Source organism: Schistocerca americana, chromosome 10 (genome assembly GCF_021461395.2).
Source record: "Schistocerca americana isolate TAMUIC-IGC-003095 chromosome 10, iqSchAmer2.1, whole genome shotgun sequence".
Classification (NCBI taxonomy): domain Eukaryota; kingdom Metazoa; phylum Arthropoda; class Insecta; order Orthoptera; family Acrididae; genus Schistocerca; species Schistocerca americana.
Window position 1 is genome coordinate 56,412,944 of NC_060128.1, and position 25,416 is coordinate 56,438,359.

At 46.0% G+C, this 25,416-nt stretch overlaps 1 protein-coding gene across 1 annotated transcript in view; it reads left to right on the forward strand.

The window, feature by feature from the left end:
• The first annotated feature begins 2,062 nt into the window (after positions 1–2,062).
• The window catches only part of LOC124552684 (calexcitin-2-like), a 78,829-nt gene continuing 55,475 nt past the window's right edge, over positions 2,063–25,416 (forward strand). Inside the window, exon 1 of the mRNA XM_047127007.1 lies at positions 2,063–2,170. The gene's annotated coding sequence lies outside the window, so the exon portion shown is untranslated. The remainder of the gene's footprint in view (positions 2,171–25,416) is intronic.

Here is a 25,416-nt window from a genome sequence, read left to right on the forward strand (position 1 = left end):
GGGGAAGCACTGAGTCAGAGACAGGAGAGGAATGGCACAGTGGTAGATCAATGATGGGACAGAGTTGGGGCAGAAGTGGTACAGTGACAGGACACTGCTTGGAGAGTAATGGGAAAGAGTTGAGGAAGCACTGAGACAAGACAGGAGAGCAATGGGACAGGGGCAGATAAATGATGCGTCAGAGTTGGGGCAGAAATGGTACAGTGAGAGGACACTCCTTGGAGAGTAATGGGAAAGAGTTGGGGAAGCACTGAGAAAGAGACGGGAGAGCAATGGGACAGTGGCAGATCAATGATGAGACAGAGTTGGGACAGAAAAGGTACAGTGACAGGACACTGCTTGAAGAGTAATGGGGAAGAGTTGGGGAAGCACAGAGCCAGAGACGGGAGAGCAATGGGACAGTGGCAGATCAATTATGGGATAGAGTTGGGGCAGAAATGGTACAGTGACAGGACACTGCTTGGAGAGTAAAGGGAAAGAGTTGGGGAAGCACTGAGACAGAGACGAGAGTGCAATGGGGCAGTGGCAGATCAATGAAGGGACAGAGTTGGGACAAAAATGGTACAGTGACAATACACTGCTTGGAGAGTAATGGGAAAGAGTTGGGGAAGCACTGAGACCGAGACAGGAGAGGAATGGGACAGGGCAAATCAATGATGGGACAGAGTTGGGGCATAAAGGGTACAGTGGGATGACACTGCTTGGAGACTAATGGGAAAGAGTTGAGGAAGCACTGAGACAGAGATGTGAAAGCAATGGGACAGTGGCAGATGAATGATGAAACAGAGTTGGGGCAGAAATTGTACAGTGACAGGTCACTGCTTGGAGAGTAATGGGGAAGAGTTGGGGATGCACTGAGACAGAGACAGGAGAGGAATGGCACAGTGGGAGATCAATGATGGGACAGAGTTGGGGCATAAGTGGTACAGTGACAGGACACTGCTTGGAGAGTAATGGGAAAGAGTTGAGGAAGCACTGAGACAGAGACGGGAGAGCAATGGGACAGTGGAAGATCAATGATGGGACAGTGTTGGGGCAGAAATAGTACAGTGACAGGACACTGCTTGGAGAGTAAAGGGAAAGAGTTGGGGAAGCACTGAGACAGAGACAGGAGAGCAATGGGACAGTGACAGATCAATGATGTGACAGAGGTGGGGCAGAAGTGGCACAGTGAGAGGACACTGCTTGAAGAGTAAAAGGAAAGAGTTGGGGAAGCACTGAGACAGAGGCAGCAGAGCAATGGGACATTGGCAGATCAATGATGAGACAGAGTTGGGGCAGAAATGGTACAGTGACAGGACACTGCTTGGAGAGTAATGGGGAAGAGTTGGGGAAGCACTGAGACAGAGTGCAATGGGACAGTGGCAGGTCAATGATGGGACAGAGTTGGGGCAGAAGTGGTACAGTGACATGACACTGGTTGGAGAGTAATGGGAAAGGGTTGGGGAAGCACTGAGACAGAGACAGGAGAGCAATGGGACAGTGGCAGATGAATGATGGGAGAGAGTTGGGGCAGAAGTGGTACAGTGACAGGACACTGCTTGGAGAGTAATGGGGAAGAGTTGGGGAAGCACTGAGACAGAGATGGGAGAGCAATGGGACAGTGGCAGATCAATGATGAGACAGAGTTGGGGCAGAAATAGGACAGTGACTGATAGGTCGGTGAAAGAATATTGACTCGACAGAGTTGGAAGCAGGAGTGGGACTGTGATGTAACTGTGACAGAACAGCGGCGGGGCAGTCACGGGGCACAGCCGGGTCAGTACTGGGCCACTGGCGGGACAGCGGCTGGAGGGTCGGCGAGCTGGCCGTGCGCGGCGCACCGCAGCCCCGGAGCGCAGCGCGGGCCGCCGCCCTGCTGGACGGCCACGCGGCCCACAAAGAGGCGCCGCCGCGCCTGATTGTTCGCAATTGGCGGCCGCGGGCATCCGGTGGGGCTGCCGGGGCGCGACCTCGACCCACAGCTGCGGCCGGCCAGTGTGCAGCGTGCCGTGTCGGTCGGCCGCTCCCAGCCCAGCTGCCAGCCGCCTGAGAGGCCGGGTAGCGCCCCGCACCGCCAGACCCGCGCTGTGGCCACGGGGCACTCGCTGTGGGCACCGTGCCGCTGCTCTGCGCGGGGACAGCTGATCACCGTCTGCTAGACAGGGTGTCGGTGCTGCTTCCGAGCCCGGTACAGCTGCGATTGTGCGTGACACGGAGTCGACGAGCCCTCGCTAGCTGGCCGGAGATGCACACGTCACACAATCCCAGTAAATTACAGCAGCTACGTCTGCAGGTGCAGATATATCTCCTAATAGCATCCCAGAAGTCTTCCGTCAGGTTCAGACTGGGGGAATTTCACGGCCGAGACATCAGCGTTAAGCCGTCGGCACACGGACCGTGCATCCGAACGTTGAGCGTTGAGCGTGCCGAGTTTCTGACGTCATAGCGCGGAATAGCACGTGCGGGAGTCTTTCCGAACGTGCAGAGCAACATCTGGCTTGTCAGATATTCCCAGCGTGCGTGTGAACGTTGACCAATGAGATGGCACAACGCCACCTACGTCACACGCACGCCGTTTCCCTTCAGTACAGAGTTGTGAGGCGCCATATTGGCATCCATTTCAAGCCTATACGTATATATGCCGTTTCTGAGCACCAGCAAATTGAGAATCACTGGAAAACCCGTTGTTAACTCTCTGATTCGTTCCAATAAAATAATGAGAAACATGATATTCGTGGCAAAAGAATTATTGTAACTTGCGTATTATGAGAGTAGGCTATTTGAAGGCAGCAGCACACTGAAGATACCCCCAAAACGCATTGTTCCTGGTACAATTTGTTATAATTAAATTTCAGTTAGTAACATATCTACGATTAAGGTTTGAGCAAACGGCAACATAATATGATCAGGTGGTTTGTGTGTGTGTGTGTGTGTGTGTGTGTGTGTCTGTGTGTGTGTGTATAGTTGGTTTAGCGCCCGCACGGTAGCTCAGCGTGTTCGGTCAGAGGGTTTGCTGCCATAAAAAAAAAAAAAAAAAAAAAAAAAAAAAACTGTGTCAATCGATCAACAACGAACTTAAAAGGGTGTCTTACGACGTCCGCCACGAGCACATCAACGAACAAAAGCGAACAAACTGAGATCTAAAAGAAAAGAAAAAAAAGCTTATGGAGTAGCGTCACTGTCTTGGAGCGATTTGTTCGCCGGGGCTTTGGTTCGTATCGTAACATTTCCCAATTTTTTTTTCCCTAACATTCGCGTTTTTATTAGGTTAGCATACTTTATTATTTGTTTAATATAAGTATATAGCACAATATTTGATGTTATATAAATACAAGTTCACCTTTTTTGGGGGGGTTACTTTGTTCTATTGGCTTAATCTACAGGACAGCTTGCGCTACTTGTATAAAGATATTTTGCTCCTTTTTCTTTTACGCTTCGTAATTCACATGTTGCAAAGATTCTGCTACTGGGTGGGAACAGTGATCAAGTAAGACTATCCTTGAGGTTTTACTAAAATGTGGGAATGATGAAATAATGTTTATCTTATGCGGAGAAGTGTTCCAAATTTGTACCGCACTGTTTGTAATGGAACTTTTATAAGCGTGTGTCCTTATTGATTGGACATGGTACTTTCCTTTTCGTGGACGATGGAGGAAAAGTGCGTTTTAATACAGCTAACGTGGGAATTTTACGCGCTCCCGTTAGGTAAACAGTGTGCTTTAACGAACCAGAAACATCCCTCACTTGCCGCCGGAATGTGTTGCGATCGCGTATACCACGTTGGGGCCCACGTACCGTATGCACAAGACGCATCGTTCTTGAGCGTTTAGCAGCACTTTGGACTTGGCACGCTCAACGTTAACGTTCGACAGCACGGTCCGTGTGCCGACGGCTTAACACTGTCCCCGCTGACCTACGTCCGTGGTGCGGTGCGTGTCGCGAGCACACATTCGCCAGGGTGACGGCGTATCTGGACACAACCGCCCATCTGGTGTACGAGGAACGGATTCATCCGACCAGGTGACACGTTTGCAAATGGTTCGCGGCCCGATCGCTTTGATCCTGCGCCCACTTCCATGCTATTCGACAATGGCGCCGGGAACCCGTAGGTGCTCAGCTAGATGCGCTGAACTGTGTGACCTCAGACGCTCGTGGCTGCACCTGCATCTGTACCGCACTCTGCCGTCGGATCTCCGCCTGTGCTGCTTTACAGAGTTGTTGTTGTTGTTGTGGTCTTCAGTCCTGAGACTGGTTTCATGCAGCTCTCCATGCTACTCTATCCTGTGCAAGCTTCTTCATCTCCCAGTACCTACTGCAGCCTACACCCTTCTCAATCTCCTTAGTGTATTCTCTTGGTCTCCCTCTACGATTTTTACTATCCACGCTGCCCTCCAGTACTAAATTGGTGATCCCTTGAAGCCGCAGAACATGTCCTACCAACCGATCCCTTCTTCTAGTCAAGTTGTGCCACAAACTACTCTTCTCCTCAAGTCTGTTCAATACCTCCTCATTACCTATGTGATCTACCCATCTAATCTTTAGCATTCTTCTGTAGCACCACATTTCGAAAGCTTCTACTCTATTCTTGTCCAAACTATTTATCGTCCATGTTTCACTTCCATACATGGCTACACTCCACACAAATACTTTCATAAACGACTTCCTGACACTTAAATCTATACTCGATGTTAACAGAGTGGCAGCTTCGAAGTTCTGTGGTAAGCTGTGCACAACACTGGGGTGCCTACTCGCGGTGTCACAGTCTCCAAACACTTCCAGCAAATGCTCATGACACCAGCACGACAAGAGCGTACGACCAGCATCGCCGATTCTGAGATGGTCGTTCCCAGGTACCAGACCTTAACAGTCTGCTCTTTATCTATGGCACTGATGGAAGCTGAATAAGTGAATTGAAATTTGTGCATCGGCTGGGACTTGAATCCAGCACTCCTTGGTTGCTAGGCGCGAATGCTAGCCAGTACACCGCAACAGCACTATGGGTAGCAGACCTGCACGGAGTACGTTAGTCCAATGCTATCCCTACCACAAACTTCATTTCACAACTTCCGATTAATATGGTAAATAAAGGTGAGACTGAAATGTCTCGATGAAAATTTGATTACAGCAAATATATAAATCTGGCCTTTGTCACTAACATCAGTGGATTTTCCAACACGCGGCCCCGATCGTCCGTAAAATTGTTATCGATAGCTGTATTTTCGTTGTTCGTGCAGTGATATGCATCATCGTGCACCAAGCTTCAATTTATTACGTCTTTACTGCTGCCTCTATTCGCAACACATTTCACAGATGGTAGCCACGTAGGACACTGGTTGCGCCTGCAAAATTATGTTATTTAACGACACACAGTTCAGCAGATATGATGTCATAAACATTGATCTGCGATAAAAGGAAACTGCAGGGCGAAATTCGCCGAAAATACAGACGAAACATGTTAAATATATGTGACATGTGCATATACAGGCAAACACATGCGTCAAAAGCTACTCCTAATCGAGTCGACCAATTCCGTCCTAAATTGCTACACATATTATTTACTGTCTGGGAAGGAATACTCTGGGGAGAAGAACCAACAGTCTTTTACCGGCTGATCAAAAGGTCAGTATCAATTTGAAAACTGAATAAATCATGGAATAATGTACATAGAGAGGTACAAATTGACACGCATGCTTGCAATGACGTGGGGTTTCATTAGCACAAAAAAAAAGAAAGAATACAAAAGTTCAAAAAATGTCCGACAGATGGCCCTTCATCTGATGACAATAGCAATAATTAGCATAACAAAGTAAGACAAAGCAAACATGATGTTCTTTACAGGAAATGCTCAATATGTCCACCACCATTCCTCAACAATAGCTGTAGTCGAGGAACAATGTTGTGAACAGCACTGTAAAGCATGTCTGGACTTGGCGTCGGATGTTGTCTTTCAGCATCCCTAGAAATGTCGGTCGATCACGATTCACTTGCGACTTCAGGTAACCCCAAAGCCAACATAGAAGGTATTTCAAACTCAGGCTCGACAAAGTACAACAGGCGAGAGTTTGCTCCCCTTGCGAATCAAGTTAAACGGCACACCACGCCGCTGTCCACACTATTAACCGTGAAATCACGGTGCGGCCTTCCAATCGGGCCCCACCCGGCGTCCAGACGCAAACAACCCCAGCCGAGCCGAACTGCCTCCACGCCAAGGCAGACACCTTTCTCCTCCTCGCACGCCTCCAGCTAACAAAGCTCCGGTCAGCGAGCGCTCACGGAAACAACCGCCTGACGCCAAAGCGCCGCCTGAGTGAAAACTCAGCACGAAGATCGATACGGACCTGGAAATAAGCGAGCACCGTTAACAGTTTCCACCTGTTCTGCGGTCTCCCTCTACTTCTGTATCCATCCGCTGGTTTTCACAATCCTGCAGGTTCTTGCACCTTTCACCAGCAGAACATGCCCCGCAAGCTTTCGGCCTTCTTTCAGCAACGATTTTGTGCAGTAAATAGCCATCGGAAGGACGATAGAGGATAGAGCGTTGGTAAGGGAATAAAATAAAGTCGGATAACAGAAATAGTTACGCTACGCCAAGAGACACTTGCGCCGACTGACGTACATAAAAAAAAATTGTTCAAATGGCTCTGAGCACTATGGTACTTAACATCTGAAGTCACCAGTCACCTAGAACTTAGAACTACTTAAAGTTAACTAACCTAAGAACATCAAACACATCCGTGCCCGAGGCACAATTCGAACCTGCGACCGTAGCAACAGCGCGATTCCAGACTGAAGACGTGCCCTTAGCGCTAGGATTTCACCCGGAACAAGTCCCGCCCATTCACCCCCCTCCATGCCTATCCGTAGTGTAAGGCCCTCCCCTAAACAGCCGCCAGTTCCGCGAACTGGAAGCTACAGCGAAGTTGCTATCATCTCAGTCCAACACACGTTAGACTGCGATGAAATTCAGTAATGATAAGAAATTGAAGTTTTTCTGGATAGTAATACAATATGAATGTGTATTAATAAAGAAATAAAAATATTTATAGAGAATTGAAAGCATCGCCAGCAAGAGAAAACAAAAAAATAACGTGATGTTATTTAAGGGCAATAATGACAAATTTTCATTAACTAACTCACTTATTATAATACGTTCATTTGAGGGATACAACAGAGCAAACATACGATGCGAAAACAATGGTCTTCAATCTGTTATGTTGGTAGTAAAACCACGGAAGCAGTCGAATAACTCTACTGTCTAAAATCAACATTATACAGATATAAGTCAAAGTCGTTTTGTTTATGTAGGCCCTCATAGTAGCTCACGAACATTAAAGAATATAAGAACACCGTAAAGTAGATATGCTTAATGAAAGCAGTAAGATATTTGCTTAAATGTCATATTTCGTTAGTATTTGTATGGGTAATGGGTGAATTGTAACTTGTAAATTCTTTCAATGCCATCCCTGCGCATTGTAAACAAGGTTATAAAGAATTATGGCTGTTTCTGTGTGATTAGTGTCCTATATGCAGTTGAAAACGTTTCAGGAAAATAATCTATCGTTATTCTCTGCCCTGTCTGTTTTTAACCAATAGATTTATTAATTTCGTAAATGTCATTCAAACCATTTTTACAAATAATAATGATGATGATATGTTTGTTTGTCACGGAGTAGCTATGGAGGAAATACATGCTGCAGTGTTTCACATATGTAAAACGTCCTTCATGCGGTGCAAAGTAATTTTGATGCCCTTTGGAAGTATAGTGAACATTGGTGCTTCCAGAATGAGATTTTCACTCTGCAGCGGAGTGTGCGCTGATATGAAACTTCCTGGCAGATTAAAACTGTGTGCCCGACCGAGACTCGAACTCGGGACCTTTGCCTTTCGCGGGCAAGTGCTCTACCAACTGAGCTACCGAAGCACGACTCACGCCCGTTACCCACAGCTTTACTTCTGCCAGTACCTCGTCTCCTACCTTCCAAACTTTACAGAAGCTCTCCTGCGAAACTTGCAGAACTAGCACTCCTGAAAGAAAGGATATTGCGGAGACATGGCTTAGCCACAGCCTTGGGGGATGTTTCCAGAATGAGATTTTCACTCTGCAGCGGAGTGTGCGCTGATATGAAACTTCCTGGCAGATTAAAACTGTGTGCCCGACCGAGACTCGAACTCGGGACCTTTGCCTTTCGCGGGCAAGTGCTCTACCAACTGAGCTACCGAAGCACGACTCACGCCCGTTACCCACAGCTTGTTTCACATATATTGTCTGAGTTCTGAAACTGAAGTGTCAAGTATGCTGTGGTTCCACTTTCTCCAAGCAATTTATTCTTTTAGGGTAGGGTTTTCCAGTTTTAGTTTTGGGTGCTTTTTTTTCGCATAGAAGCATGTTTGTTCATAGGCTGTTCATGTGAATACTGAGTTCTCGTATTTAAAGAATTCATTGCTAACTTGTTTTCTCTTATGTTTGCTGTGGAAGTAGCTGGCACAGCTGAGACCATACCTTCTAACTATCTGGCAAAATTTAACACCTAAGAAGATATTAATTTAGCATTCACTCCAAAAAGTCTGAACATTATGTCTGTTTGCATAATCTATTGTAAATCTATTTCACACGCAATACACGATGAAACACTTTTAACAAGCAAAACACTTCACACGCGAAATATGTTAAATAAATCGGCTAAAAGAACAATGCTCTACCGCAACGTGCAGCCGAACGCGGAAACCACATGGGTCAACTGAAACGATGCCCAGTCCACGAACAAAGACTGGGAAAACCGGGGGTGAACCGGTGGCCGGCGGGGGTGAGTGCCGGGGGTGAACCGGTGGCCGGTGGGGGTGAGTGGGCGGGACTTGTTCCGGGTGAAATCCTAGCGCTAACGATTCCTGACTGAAGCGCCTAGAACCGCTCGGTCACACCGGGCGGCGACTGTCGTATCCACGGGTGTTGGGTATTTCTGTTTTTTTTATTTTTCCTTCACTGCCGCAGGCTGCGCCGGTCTGAGTCGTTATGGCCACCCTGGCCAGTTACTGCGGGCCCATTCACGTCACACCACACCACTGGCGGGAGCGCGCGTATGCTGTCTGGCTGAGCAGATTATGAGGGCCAGCGCCCAGCGACCAATAAAGCGACAGCTGGGTGGGGGCGAGGGTGGGGGTGGAGTGTGTGTGTGTGGGCGACACGGAGCGGGCAGGGGGCAAGAGGCTCGGCACCATCCACTGTGCTTGAGCTCACTGCAAGCTACCGGTAGCTCCCTACCTGCTGTGACTATAAGAGGATCACATCTACGAACATTTTATTTAATATGGCACTAATGCGGGGCCCTGATAAATAACGCTCAATCCCAAAGCCACAACTCTCGCGGGTATACACTAGCTAATGTAACGCCCCAACGACCACCTTAAAGTCTATTAAGAAAGAACATAAAATAGGGAAAGTTATCTTGGCAGTTACGACATCTTTGCCTATGAGCAACAAAAAAATGGTTCAAATGGCTCTGAGCACTATGGGACTTAACATCAGTCCCCTAGAACTTAGAACTACTTAAACCTAACTAACCTAAGGACATCACACACATCCATGCCCGAGGCAGGATTCGAACCTGCGACCGTAGCGGTCACGCGGTTCCAGACTGAAGCGCCTAGAACCGCACGGCCACACCGGCCTGCTATGAGCTAACACGAAAGAGTTTTGTTAACAACTACATTGTACACCACTGAGCATATTTTTTTACCAAAAGAGAAAGAGTCCAAAGTCATGTCATCAGAGATAACTTTTATGTGGAAGAGAGTTGCAAGCGCGACGAAGAAATTCAATGCGCCTACAGTGCTCTTCGACAGAAGAAGTCGCTTGCTGGAACTCGTCCAGTGCAGACGTACGAGAGCAGTTCTGATCTGAATTATTCAGATTGCGAATCGTGACGAGATTGTTTTCGAGTTTAGAAGTGTTTGTTGCGCGACGGGATTCACGGCTTAAGAAACTGATTTTATGAACTGAGACAGGAACAGATAGACTCATTTAACCGTGCACTATGGGTTTATTGAAATCTAATAACGGAATTAGTGAACATTGGACTTGACTTTAAATTAGTTGGACCTTAAGGAGAAGTGAACATTCTATGAAAGAATACACGCAATTAGTCTTGAATAGGACCCAGTACACGACATCATGAAGATAAAACAATTACGCTAAAGTGTTGAGTTGTGGTAATTGCCAAGAAACTATAACTCAACCGGAGTGACTTAACTAAACTATTCCGAGTGCGTGTGGTGCGGGAGTTATAAGTATTTAGTGACAAAATAACAATAAACTGTTCGTTACCAGTTAAATACCCGGTGTGGACTACATCATTAAATAGTTTGATAAATGACTAAATCAATGACTACTCGTGAAAGACTATTTCATTGAAGTGCAAATATTCACGTCATTAGTTGAGAAGTGAACTTTAAAATATTTTCGTTTTACGACGCAATCTTACAAAGACTGAATCAAAGAGTATCTCTGGATCTCGCTGCATACCAGCACAACAATTCCACAGCAACGAGACAACAGCGTAAGAAAAAACTGTTAACTTGAATATTTTCTTGCATTCAGTGGTGTGTGCTATGCGAACGAGAGAAGAATTAATAACTACTGCAAATCCGGGCAATTAACAATACAATATTAATAATAAAAAGCATCAATTATACGAGTTCGCATAAGTGGAAACGCTGCGGACTTGTAATTGAGATACAACGACTACGCGAGGAACGCCTTTTCGGGAGCTTTTCAGGTTTTTTCCTCCCGTTAATCTACGGGGACTGACGTTATATCGCATCGTGTCTGTACTCTGCCGCGAGAGCCGTGGCAGCAGCAGCTCTACGGCGTCGACTACTTCAGCACGCGGTTGGAGTCCGGGGGCACGAGCCACACACTAAGTAAATTAAAAAAAATAACAGTTACTTTGAAATTTCATTACTTACTCATCAATACAGGGTGACACAGAAGAACGGGAACATTTCAACAATCCAATAAAACCAGAAGTGACGAAGGAAAGAAATTGCATTCATAGTAGTTGAAACCTTACAACTTTGCCACTTACGAAACATCATTGCATTTATCATTTTTTAAAAATTATGTCCTTTAGATGGCGTCCTCCTGTAGGAATACATTCGTGAAATCAGCTGTTGAGATTCCTCATTGACCGCTGCAACATCTCAGCTGCGATACTGTGAATTGCATCCAGATTTCTCTGTTTTAACTTATCCAGGTTCTTGGTCGAATCGTGTAGACATTGCCCTTAAGGTAGCCCCACAAGAAAAAGTCACAAACGGATAAATCTGGCGATCTAGGGGGCCAGGGAATGTTACCGAATCGTGAGATCACTCACACGGTTGCCGGACAATTCCCGCACATACATGCCATCGATTGCCGTGCAGTGTGTGATGTCGCTCCGTCCTGTTGAAACCAGGCTTCTTGAACGTTCGGAAAGTCGTTCAATGCAGGTGTAACGAAAGTTCGTAACATCCTCACGTAACGATCGACATTGACAGTTATTGTGTTTCCCCGTTCATCTGCGGTAAAAAACGGTCGGATAATCCCATGTGATGAAACACCAAAACATACTGTCACTTTACTAGCGTGTAAAGGCGTTATTAGGATTTGTGTAACGGTATTTCTATTTATTCGCATAACCTGTGAGATGAGAGTGTGCCTCATCTGACATCCACAAATTGTTTAGAAATTCATCGTCATTGTTTATTTTTGCTATCATTTGTTGAGAGAATCGTAATCGTAACCGGTAATCGTTGTCTTTCAATTGTTGCACCATCTGTAGTTTGTACGGATGAAGTTTTAAATCGAGATGAAGAATTCTGCGAACACTCTCCCCGGACATTCCAACCACTGCTGCTCCCTTACGAATTGAACGGCGTGGTCTCCGTAAGACAGACCCGGGTACATCAGTGTTCGCTGGAGAACGCACACTTCTCGGTTGTCCTGTTGGTTTCTTCTTGAGGACAAATCCGTCTCCTCAAAGTTATTAATCGAACATTTTATCGCGTGTTTCGACGGAACGGTATCATGATGTCCTAAATTATAAAAACGTCAAAACTCCCTCGGCGGCGCTACCAAACTATCATTGTTTTTACAAAACATTTCTATGGCCAAGGCACACTGTTGTCCGTTCCACTGATCCACGACTACTGAAATGGCGGACTGTTTACTCGCAAACTGTCACGGACCCGCAGTGCTGCCACCTGTCCAGGGTTGCCACTACTGATTTCAAACATTCCCGTTACTCTGTGTCACCCTGTACTATACGTAGTGAGAGATTACCATTACTTTTATTTAGCTGTAACAGTGAAAACCTACACTAAGCTGGAACGCGCCGTATCTTCAGTTCTTAAATTACACTACTGGCCATTAAAATTGCTACACCACGAAGACCACGTGCTACAGACGCGAAATTTAACCGACAGGAGGAAGCTGCTGTGATATGCAAATGATTAGCTTTTCAGAGCATTCACACAAGGTTGGAGTCGGTGGCGATACCTACAACGTGCTGACATGAGGAAAGTTTCCAACCGATTTCTCATACACAAACAGCAGTTGACCGGCGTTGCCTGGTGAAACGTTGTTGTGATGCCTAGTGTAACGAGGAGAAATGCGTACCATCACGATTCCGACTTTGATAAAGGTCAGATTGTAGCCTATCGCAATTGCGGTTTATCGTATCGCGACACTGCTGCTCGCGTTGGTCGAGATCCGATGACTGTTAGCAGAATACCCGGGTTCCCGGGTTCGGTTCCCGGCGGGGGCCGGCCGAAGTGGCCGTGCGGTTAAAGGCGCTGCAGTCTGGAACCGCAAGACCGCTACGGTCTCAGGTTCGAATCCTGCCTCGGGCATGGATGTTTGTGATGTCCTTAGGTTAGTTAGGTTTAAGTAGTTCTAAGTCCTAGGGGACTAATGACCTCAGCAGTTGAGTCCCATAGTGCTCAGAGCCATTTGAACCAACCCGGCGGGGTCAGGGATTTTCTCTGCCTCGTGATGACTGGGTGTTGTGTGATGTCCTTAGGTTAGTTAGGTTTAAGTAGTTCTAAGTTCTAGGGGACTGATGACCATAGATGTTAAGTCCCATGGTGCTCAGAGCCATTTGTTAGCAGAATATGCAATCGGTGGGTTCAGGAGGGTAATACGGAACGCCGTGCTGGATCCCAACGGCCTCGTATCACTAGCAGTCGAGATGACAGGCATCTTATCCGCACGGCTGTAACGGATCGTGCAGCCACGTCTCGATCCCTGAGTCAACAGATGCCGACGTTTGCAAGACAACAACCATCTGCACGAACAGTTCGACGACCTTTGCAGCAGCACGGACTATCAGCTCGGAGACCGTGGCTGCGGTTACCCTTTACGCTGTATCACAGACAGGAGCGCCTGCGATGGTGTACTCAAAGACGAACCTGGGTGCACGAATAGCAAAACGTCATTTTTTCGGATGAATCCAGGTTCTGTTTACAGCATCACGATGATCGCATCCGTGTTTGACGATATCGCGGTGAACGCGCATTGGGAGCGTGTATTCGTCATCGCCATACTGGCGTATCACCCGGCGTCATGGTATGGGGTGCCATTGGTTACACGTCTCGGTCACCTCTTGTTCGCATTGACGGCACTTTGAACAGGAGACGTTATATTTCAGATGTGTTACGACCCGTGGCTCTACCCTTCATTCGACCCGTGCGAAACCCTACATTTCAGCAGGATAATGCACGACCGCATCTTGCGGGCCCTTCTGGAACACCCAATGTTCGACTACTGCCCTGGCCATCACATTCTCCAGATCTGTCACCAATTGCAAACGTCTGGTCAATGGTGGCCGAGCAACTGGCTCGTCACAATACGCCAGTCACTACTCTTGATGAACTGTGGTATCGTGTTGAAGCTGCATGGGCAGCTGTACCTGTACACGTCATCCAAGCTCTGTTTGACTCAATGCCCAGTCGTATAAAGGCCGTTATTACGGCCAGAGGTGATTTTTCTGGGTACTGATTTCTCGGGATCTATGCACCCAAATTGCGTGAAAATTAATCACATGTCAATTCTAGTATAATATGTTTGTCCGATGAATACCCGTTTATCATCAGCATTTCTTCTTGATGTATCAATTTTAATGGCCAGTAGTGTATTATCAAGAAAATTTTATTTCGTACGAAATACACTGCTGAACAAATGTTTGGAATACTACCGTTAATTGTTGTCTACGACACTAGAGGTCGCGTTGACCCAGGCACACCATGCGTTACCCAGGTAGCGGCCAGACACTGGACGCCTTTTACTGCTGGCGCTCTTCGTGGCCCTTCCCCACTCACGTAAACACACCGCGAGCACTCCAGTACGAACGACAGCCTCGTCCAGATTGTGTTCGGCACTGCGGTATCGTGCCACGTAGAGGCGTACAACAGTTATAGACAGAGCCAGGCTGGTTGGTCGATTCGGGGGAAGGGACCACACAGCGAGGTCATCGGTCCCATCTGATTAGAGAAGGAAGTCGGCCGCACGCTTTCGAAGGAACCATCCCGGCATTTGCCTGAAGCAATTGAGGGAAATCATAGAATCAGGATGGCCGGAGGCGGGACTGAACCGTCACCATCCCGAATGCGAGTCCAGTGTGCCACCTCGGTCGGTGACGGAGCCACGGTACTGGCTTTACTTTCAGCATGAGATACGCAGCAAGGCGTGTCCGATCTGCTGTGTCTCACACAAAGCGGCGCGTCTGAGGTGTGGACAAAGTACAGAGAGGCGGGAAATGTGAACGACAGACCTCGCAGTCGTCGTCCTCGTATGACAACACCAATGCAGGAATTTTTTCCTCCCTCTACATCTAGATCTACATACATACTCCGCAATCACCATACGGTGCGTGGTGGAGGGTACCTCGTACCACAACTAGCATCTTCTCTCCCTGTTCCACTTACAGAACGAGGGAAAAATGACTGCGTATATGCCTCTGTACGAGCCCTAATCTCTCTTATCTTATCTTTGTGGTCTTTCCGCGAAATATAAGTTGGCAGCAGTAATATTGTACTGCAGTCAGCCTCAAATGCTGGTTCTCTAAATTTCCTCAGTAGCGATTCACGAAAAGAACGCCTCCTTTCCTCTAGAGACTCCCACCCGAGTTCCTGAAGCATTTCCGTAACACTCGCGTGATGATCAAACCTACCAGTAACAAATCTAATAGCCCGCCCCTGAACTGCTTCTATGTCCCCTCTCAATCCGACCTGATAGCGATCCCAAACGCTCGAGCAGTACTCAAGAATAGGTCGTATTAGTGTTTTATAAGCGGTGTCCTTTACAGATGAACCACATGTTCCTAAAATTATACCAATGAACGGAAGACGACTATCCGCCTTCCCCACAACTGCCATTACATGCTTGTCCCACTTCATATCGCTCTGCAGTGTCACGCCCAAATATTTAATCGACGTGACTGTGTCAAGCGCTACACTACTAATGGAGTATTCAAACATTACGGGATACTTTTTCCTATTCATCTGCATTAATTTACATTTATCTATATTTAGAGTTAGCTGCCATTCTTTACACCAATCACAAATCCTGTCCAAGTCATCTTGTATCCTCCTACAGTCACTCAACGACGACACCTTCCCGTACACCACAGCATCATCAGCAAACAGCCGCACATTGCTATCCACCCTATCCAAAAGGTCATTTATATAGATAGAAAACAACAGCGGACTTACCACACTTCCCTGGGGCACTCCAGATGATACCCTCACCTCCGATGAACACTCACCATCGAGGACAACGTACTGGGTTCTATTACTTAAGAAGTCTTCGAGCCACTCACATGTTTGGGAACCAATTCCATATGCTCGTACCTTAGTTAGGAGTCTGCAGTGGGGCACCGAGTCAAACGCTTTCCGGAAGTCTAGGAATATGGCATCCGTCTGATACCCTTCATCCATGGTTCGCAAGATGTGAAATAAAGGGCGAGTTTCGTTTCGCAGGAGCGATGCTTTCTAAAGCCGTGCTGATGCATGCACAGCAACTTCTCTGTCTCAAGGAAATTCATTGTATTCGAACTGAGAATTTGTTGGAGAATCCTGCAACAAACCGATGTTAGGGATATTGGTGTGTAATTTTGAGGATCCGTCCTTCTACCCTTCTTATATACATTAGCCACCTGCGCTTTTTTCCAGTCGCTCGGGACTTTACGTTGGGCAAGAGATTCGCGACAAATGGAAGCTAAGTAAGGAGCCAATGCAGTACAGTACTCTCTGTAAAACCGAATTGGAATCCCATCAGGACCTGGCGATTTATTTATTTTTAACCCATTCTGTCGGCTCGCAGGTGCCCACAACATCAGCTGCCAGAAATATTGGAAATGACTTCTCCCAGGCAACGGGGATTCGTGTCTCAGACCAAACAATGCGTAGAGGACCGTATCAGGATGGTCTCCATTCCAGAAGTCCAAGTTTTGCACTGAGCCAACGCCACCGACGCAACATCGGACGGTTGGCAAGTCTGCTGAGGAGGCCAGGATCCGCTTACGAGTGAACACTAGACGTGTCAGGATTTAGAGAAGCGTTAAACGACACCAGGAAGTCCATAAATTTGCAGGTGGCGGTGTAATGCTCTGGCCGGCAATAATGCTAGGACAGCGGACCCCTCTATTTCCCATCTACGGCATGGCTGGTACCCAATACCTCCAACAGCTCCTACAAACTACTGTAAAGCCCTACAGACGTGAAGTCGGTGACAACTTCATCCCAGTCGATGACAATGGGAGACCGCACCAAACTCTAGCAGTGTCTCGGTATCTTCAGAGATGCACCATCGACCGAATGCACTGGTCAACACAGTCCGCCAAGTGTGAACGCAACTGAGCATGCATGGGGCCAGTGCACAGCATCCGAATCCACCTGACCATCTTCACGACCTCACCGAAGCTGCAGTTGTGGAGAGGGACCTCGTACCCAGAGGTAAACTTGAAGGTCTCATCCAGAGCATGCCTCTCAGAGTGGAAGAACTCACCCACGCGAGGGGAGGACATACTAAAGACTGGTAATTATCGTCATGAGATAAAGATTTTCAATTTTTTTGTTATCAAGATTATCGTATTGTGAGAGAACCTGCTTTGTTTTGTAACGAGTTTTTGTTGCTAGCCAAAACCGTTCTTGTTCGCAGAAGGAATTACGTTTATGTTGCTAATAAGGTATTGTACAAACGTCAGTGAGTGTTCATAAGAAGTCACTGTAGTAAACTCTATGATATTCCAAACTTTTGTTGAGGTGTAGTAATGAGATAAAACATTGTAATGTCCCATAATTTATGTTAAGTGTAAAAGAGGTCCATTTCAAGCCAAAATTGTCTGCGGTTTCTGGAATTTGAATAAGATCACTGAAAATATTTGACCGTGACGCCTCTGAGGAAAATCATCGAACCTCCTCAACGTATTGTCGGAAAATGCAGATTGCTCTTTCAGATATACAGTGTGGTTCAATGTCAGTGAAGCCGACTCCACACTCTTCCACAAAAACCTTGTCTTCAAGATGTGCCACTTGTCAGAAGATATTTTCGAAATTAAGTTGTGACTGGGACTGTATAAATAATACTACGACTTTGAATGACACTTTCCTGTCAGATTACGTTTTCACCATACATTTACATTAATTCATCAGTAAACAGCAATCAGAATCAAATAAGGAATGCAAAGCGAGTCCGAATGAGAAGGCGAATGCTAATGAAAGAATCTACAATGTTTCATCACTTATACAACAATTGCGTAAAAACATTCTCGTCGCGATATCACGTAGTTTGTATTAACGCTCTGTGATTTAGGTTCTCTTTGCTCTTATACACTGAAGAGCGAAAGAAACTGGTACAGCTGCCTGATATCGTGTACGGCCCCCGCGAGCACGCAGAAGTACCGCAACACGACGTAGCATGGTCCCGACTAATGTCTGAAGTAGTGCAGGAGGGAACACTGACACCATGAGTCCTGGAGGGCTGTCCATAAATCTGTAAGAGTACGAGGTAGTGGAGATCTCTTCTGAACAGCACGTTGCAAGGCATCGCAGATGTGCTCAATAACATTCATGTCTGGGGAGTTTGGTGGCCAGCGGAAGTGTTAAAGCTCAGAGTGTTCCTGGAGCCACTCTGTAGCAATTCTGGAACTGTGGGGCGTCGCATTGCCCTTCTGGAATTGCCAAAGTCCGTCGAAATGCACAATCCACACGAATCAAAAATGGTTCAAATGGCTCTGAGCACTATGGGACTCAACATCTGAGGTCATCAGTCTCCTAGAACTTAGAACTACTTAAACCTAACTAACCTAAGGACGATACACACATCCATGCCCGAGGCAGGATTCGAACCTGCGACTGTAGCGGTCGCGCGGTTCCAGACTGTAGCGCCAGAACCGCTCGGCCACCAACAAATGAGTCCCATAGTGCTCAGAGCCATTTGAACAAATGTAAGGATGTAGAGGCTTATCTCACGAGGGGTAAGATAGATATTGCCTACAGTAATATAAAAGAGACTTTTGGAGAAAAGAGAACCACTGGCATGAATATCAAGAGCTCAGATGGAAACCCAGTTATAAGCAAAGAAGGGAAAGCAGAAAGGTGGAAGGAGTATATAGAGGGTCTATACAGGGGCGATGTTCTTGAGGACAATATTATGGAAATGGAAGAGGATGTAGATGAAGATGAAATGGGAGATAAGATACTGCGTGAAGAGTTTAACAGAGCACTGAAAGACCTCAGTCGAAACAAGGCCCCATGAGTAGACAACATTCCATTAGAACTACTGACGGCCTTGGGAGAGCCAGTCACGACAAAACTCTACCATCTGGTGAGCAAAATGCATGAGACAGGCGAAATACAAGAAGAATATTATATATATATATATAATTACAATCCCAAAGAAAGCAGGTGTTGACAGATGTGAAAATTACCGAACTATCAGTTTAATAAGTCACAGCTGCAAAATACTAACGCGAATTATTTACAGACGAATGGAAAAAACGGAAGAAGCCGATCTCGGGGAAGATCAGTTTGGATTCCGTAGAAATGTTGGAACACGTGTGGCAATACTGACCCTACAACTTAGAAGAAAGATTAAGGAAAGGCAAACCTACGTTTCTAGTATTTGTAGACTTAGAGAAAGCTTTTGACAATGTTGACTGGAATACTCTCTTCCAAATGGTGGCGGGGGTAAAATACAGGGAGCGAAAGGCTATTTACAATTTGTATAGAAACCAGATGTCAGAGTCGAGGGACATGAAAGGCAAGCAGTGGTTGGGAAGGGAGTGAGACAGGGTTGTAGCCTGTCTCCAATGCTATTCAATCTGTATATGAGCAAGCAGTAAAGGAAACAAAAGAAAAGTTGGGAGTAGGTATTAAAACCCATGGAGAAGAAATAAAAAGTTTAAGGTTCGCCGATGACATTGTAATTCTGTGAGAGACAGCAAAGGACATGGAAGAGCAGTTGAACGGAATGGACAGTGTTTTGAAAGCAGGGTACAAGATGAACATCAACAAAAGCAAAAGGAGGATAATGGAATGTAGTGGAATTAAGTCGGGTGATGCTGAGGGAATTAGATTAGGAAATGAGACACTTAAAGTAGTAAAGGAGTTTTGCTATCTGGGGAGCAAAATAACTGATGATGGTCGAAGTAGAGAGGCTATAAAATGTAGACTGGAAAGGAAAGCGTTTCTGAAGAAGAGAAATTTGTTAACATCGACTATTGATGTAAGTGTCAGGAAGCCGTTTCTGAAAGTATTTGTATGGAGTGTAGCCATGTATGGAAGTGAAACATGGACGATCACCAGTTTGGTATTGGAGGGCAGCGTGGAGGGTAAAAATCGTAGAGGGATACCAAGAGATGAACACACTAAACAGATTCAGAAGGATGTAGGCTGCAGTAAGTACTGGGAGATGAAGAAGCTTGCACAGGATAGAGTAGCATGGAGAGCTGCATCAAACCAGTCTCAGGACTGAAGACCACCACAACAACAACACAACATGCCTATACGAGTTTCTTTGGCGCTTCAGTGTATAATCTTATGGACTGAACTTGAGCATTAACTATTATTACTTGTAAGTAACTCTGTCTCCATCTGAACAGGCCTCAGAACGCCCAATGGTACCGATCGACCGCTGTCTCGTTGGCAGCTGATAGGCGTTACATCCGTTATATTCTGCGAAGGGAATGGGCTTGCTCTGAACTTTGGAAAAACGCAGTACATCCACTTTCCTCCTGCAAGGAGTACAGTTCCTTCAATAAATATAACGCATGACCAGAAGTCAGTAGCCAGGTTAGAGCACACCAAGTTGAATATTAATTGGAAAATTCATATTTTGGATATCCTAAAGCGCCTAGGTTCGGCAAGTCTTGCAATCAGAATAATTGCCAATTTTGGGGCAATAGAAATTAGTAAGCTAATATACTTTGCATAGTTTCGCTCTCTGATGACATATGGGATAATATTTTGGGGTATCTCAACACTTTGGCAAAAAGTATTCACTGCTCAAAAGAAAGTGTTTAGAATAATGTGTGGGGCACATCTTGTAGGAATCTGTTTAAAAGGTTAGGTATTCTTACAACAGCCTCACAGTACATTTACTCAGTAATGAAATTTGTTCTGAAGAACATGGACCAATTTAAAAACGACAGTGACATTAATGAAAGAAAGACTTTACACTATCCTCTACCGAACCTATTTTTGGCAGAGAAAGGGGTCAAATATGTTGCTGTAAAGCTTTCCGAAAAATTACATGAAATAAAATGTCTGACAGACAGCAGTTATAGTTTCAAAAATAAATTGAAATCCTATCTCCTTGACAAAGCCCCCTATACCATGCATCAATTCTTCAATAGGAATAAATAAATCTGTATGTATAATATATGCGTCTTGTGCCGTTTAAGGGAGTGGGCGAGGTAATAAAGAGAACCACCTTTATTCGTGTGTGCATTTCTTATGCCATTAACACGTTCCACATCGGACTGCATTTTCTTAGGATTCTTCCAATGAATCTCAGTCTGGCATCTGCTTTATCAACTATTAATTTTATATGGTCATTCCATTTTAAATGACTCCTAATGCCTACTCCCAGATAATTTATGGAATTAACTGCTTCCAGTTACTGACCTGCTATTTTGTAGCTAAATGATAAAGGATCTTTCTTTCTATGTATTCGCAGCACATTACACTTGTCTACATTGAGATTCAATTGCCATTCCTTGCACCGTGCGTCAATTCGCTGCAGATCCTCCTGCATTTCAGTACAATTTTCCATTGTTACAACCTCTCGATATACCACAGCATCATCCGCAGTGAACTTCCGATGTCATCCACGTGGTCATTTATGTATATTGTGGATAGCAACGGTCCTACGACACTCTTGCGCACATCTGAAATCACTCTTACTTCGGATGACTTTTCTCCATTGAGAATGACATGCTGCGTTCTGTTATCTAGGAACTCTTCAATCCAATCAGACAACTGGTCTGATAGTCCATATGCTCTTACTTTGTTCATTAAACGACTGTGGGGAACTGTATAGAACGCCCTGCGGAAGTCAATAAAACACGGCATCTACCTGTGAACCCGTGTCTATGGGCCTCTGAATCTCGTGGACGAATAACGCGAGCTGGGTTTCACACGACCGCCTTTTTCGAAACCCATGCTGATTCCTACAGAGTAGATTTCTAGTCTCCAGAAAAGTCATTATACTCGAACATAATACGTGTTCCAAAATTCTACAGCTGATCGACGTTAGAGATATAGGTCTATAGTTGTGCACATCTGTTCGACGTCCCTTCTCGAAAACGGGGATGACCTGTGCCCGTTTCCAATCTTTTGGAACGCTTTCTGGAGGATGCAACCATCAATGGTGCGCGGTACAGTGCCACTCCGTCGAAACTGAGAGAGGGGATTCGCAAAAAGCGGCCTGGCCTTCTCAGATCCGGCGTTGTGCTGTTGGATGACAACGCGAGACCACACACGGCGACGGCGATGCAAAACCATATTGCAACTCATGGTTGGGAGCGCCTACGTCATCCGCCTTACAGTCCGGATCTCGCACCAAGTGACTTCCATCTGTTTCCTGCTTTGAAGAAGACTCTCGGCGGAAGGCTCTTTGGCAGCAATGCTGACGTCAAACAAGCCGTTCAACGCTTCTTCCGTATGCATCGCCCTGATTTTTTCCTGGAAGGCTTTTTGAACCTTATAAACCGGTATGACAAATGTCTCAATGTACTTGGAAATTATGTAGAAAAATAAAGATATCTCTCATCTTTAACGTCTCATTCTCTTATTTTTTCCTTTTACACACAACTCTAACCACAGTCGAAAGGGGAAACTTATTTTCCAACTCCTCCATGCAATTTTAATTCCTAGGTATTTAGTTGAGTTTATGGCCTTTGTATTTGACAGACTCATCGTGTAACGGAAGTTTAACGGATCTCTTTTAGCATTCATGTGGATCACCTCACCAACTGCCAGTTCTCGCGCCATACAGTTAGTTGTGTTTTCTTAATTGTGCCTGGAGGCATTGCAAAGACGTTTTTAATTAATGTAATACTGGCAAAAGTCATATCTGGTGGGAAGACAGCCCCCGCTGTAAAATCGTCTGGTATTGCTGCAACACGTTTAGAAGGCGGCTAAACTGCTTACGGTACATTCAAACTTCCCCTGATATAGTGATGGCACCTAAAGCATCTATAATGTTTCTATGCCAAGTACACTATTTGATCAAAAGTATCCGGACACCCCCAAAAACATACGTTTTTCATATTAGGTGCATTGTGCTACGTACTCCATATCAGCGACCTCAGTAGTCATGAGACATCGTGAGAGAGCAGAATGGGGGGCTCCGCGGAACTCACGGACTTGCAACGTTGTCAGATGATTGGGTGTTACTTGTGTCATGTGTCTGTACACGAGATTTCTACACCGCTAAACATCCCTACGTCCACTGTTTCCGATGTGATAGTGAAGTGGAAACCTGAAGGACACGTACAGCGTAAAAGCGTACTGGCCGACCTCGTCTGTTGACTGACAGACCGCCGACACTTGTAGAGGGTTGTAATGTGTAGCAGGCAGACATTTGTCCAGACCATCGCACAGGAATTTCAAACTGCATCAGGATCCACTGCAAGTACTACCACAGTTAGGCGGGAGGTGAGAAAACTTGGATTTCATGGTCGAGCGGCAGCTCATAAGACACACATCACGCCAATAAATTCCAAACGACGCCTCTCTTGGTTTAAAGAGCGTAAACATTCGAAGACCGAACTGTGGCAAAACATTGTGTGGAGTGACGAATTGCGGTACACAATGTGGCGATCCGATGGCAGGGTGTGGGTACGGCGAATGCCCTGCGAACGTCATCTGCCAGCGTGTGTAGTGTGAAATTCGGAGGCAGTGGTGTTACTGTGTGGTCGTGTTTGTCATGGAGGGGGCTTGCACCACTTGTTGTTTTGCGTGGCATTATCACAGCACAGGCCTACATGGACGTTTCAACCAACGTCTTGCTTCCCACTGCTGGGGAGCAGTTCGGGGACGGTGGCTGCATCTTTCAACACGATCGAGCACCTGTTCGTAAAGCGCGGGTAAGGTTCTAGGCGCTTCAGTCCGGAAACGCGCAGCTGCTACGGTCGCAGGTTCGAATCCTTCCTTGGGCATGGATGTGCGTGATGTCCTTAGGTTTAAGTAGTTCAAAGTCTAGGGGACTGATGACCTCAGATGTCTTGCTTCGTGACGAAAATTATCGTACGCACCTAGTATTGTGAGAATATATTACGGTATAGCTTTCGTGCCGTTTATTCCAGCAAAGCTTGATATTGGTCACTGAGCGAAGCTAGCAGCGAATCGTGCAAAATAAATGACAGCTGAAGGTTTCAACATGAATTTTAACAGTTATTTGGCGGCCTACTATCCCCACCTGCAGACATACATAAACGTGTTTCTACAATACACCAGTGTAATTTAAGGCGCAGCTAATTCGTAAAAATGACGCACATGCGCCTACAATGGTCCGATGATGTCATTGTTGTTGTTGTGGTCTTCAGTCCTGAGACTGGTTTGATGCAGCTCTCCATGCTACTCTATCCTGTGCAAGCTTCTTCATCTCCCAGTACCTACTGCAGCCTACATCCTTCTGAATCTGCTTAGTGTCTTCATCTCTTGGTCTATGATTTTTACCCTTCACGCTGCCCTCCAATACTAAATTGGTGATCCCTCGATGTCTCAGAACATGTCCTACCAACCGATCCCTTCTTCTAGTCAAGGTGTGCCACAAGCTCCTCTTCTCCCCAATTCTATTCAATACCTCCTCATTAGTTATGTGATCTACCCATCTAATCTTCAGCATTCTTCTGTAGCACCACATTTCGAAAGATTCTATTCTCTTCTTGTCCAAACTATTTATCGTCCACGCTTCACTTCCATACATAGGCCAAAGAAATCTGCGCGGCGAGCACGTACTGACATGATCCAGAGGCCAAAATAAATAAATACAGACGTGATCTATCCGCTGTGCGGTCAACCATTCATTACTGACCGTTAGTTTCGTACTTGTTAGCGATTCAAATCTGACAGTATAGCGTCACACTAGGAAGTTGGACCGCCTAGCGAGTAGACGCATTGGAGTCGGGAGAGCAGTTCGGCGCCGTGACTCGGCCGGCAGGGGGACAGCTCTACTGGCGCCGGTGTTTCCAGCAGGACGCCGGCGGCTGTGGCTGTGGGGTGGTGTCGCTCTGTCCTTCCCCCGCCCTCATCGCACTAATTGCCTGCTTAATTGAGCCGATTCATTAGGCCTCCTTGTGTACGGAAGCAGCAGCCTCTCTTCCCATTACTCCGGACGCATCGCGCTTTGGCCGCTAGCAGCAGGCGATGACGCTCGGTTCTAAAAGAGCGCCTCTTCCGGAAATTTACATTTACTCCTTAACGCGTGAGTTTGTGTTAAAAAAAAAAGAAGAAGAAAACGAAATACACGACTCAAGGGGCGGCACACACAGCTGTGGTACGGGGGGTGGGGGCCGGGGAAACGTGCGAGGGCAGCGGCATTCGTACTTACACACAGCGACTTTAAAATGCTTTTTCTTTCCAGTCTCTGATCACAAACGAATTCTTTAGACGATGACCGGTTTCAGTCTGCAACGACCATCTTCAGACCTAAAATATATAAATATATACATCTAGTGAGCAGTGTGTCTTTTAGCATAAAATAGCAATATGTATCACAATATACTGTCATACACCAGGAAAATGTACAGATAAAATATGGTATAACGTACCTTTTTTACACCATGTCCTAAAGTGATACGGCCATAATGGCATCGTCAAAACATATAAATATAATCAGCATTGCATCGTCACATAGATTTAAACTATGGTGTAGAATACGCCACATCGTACACA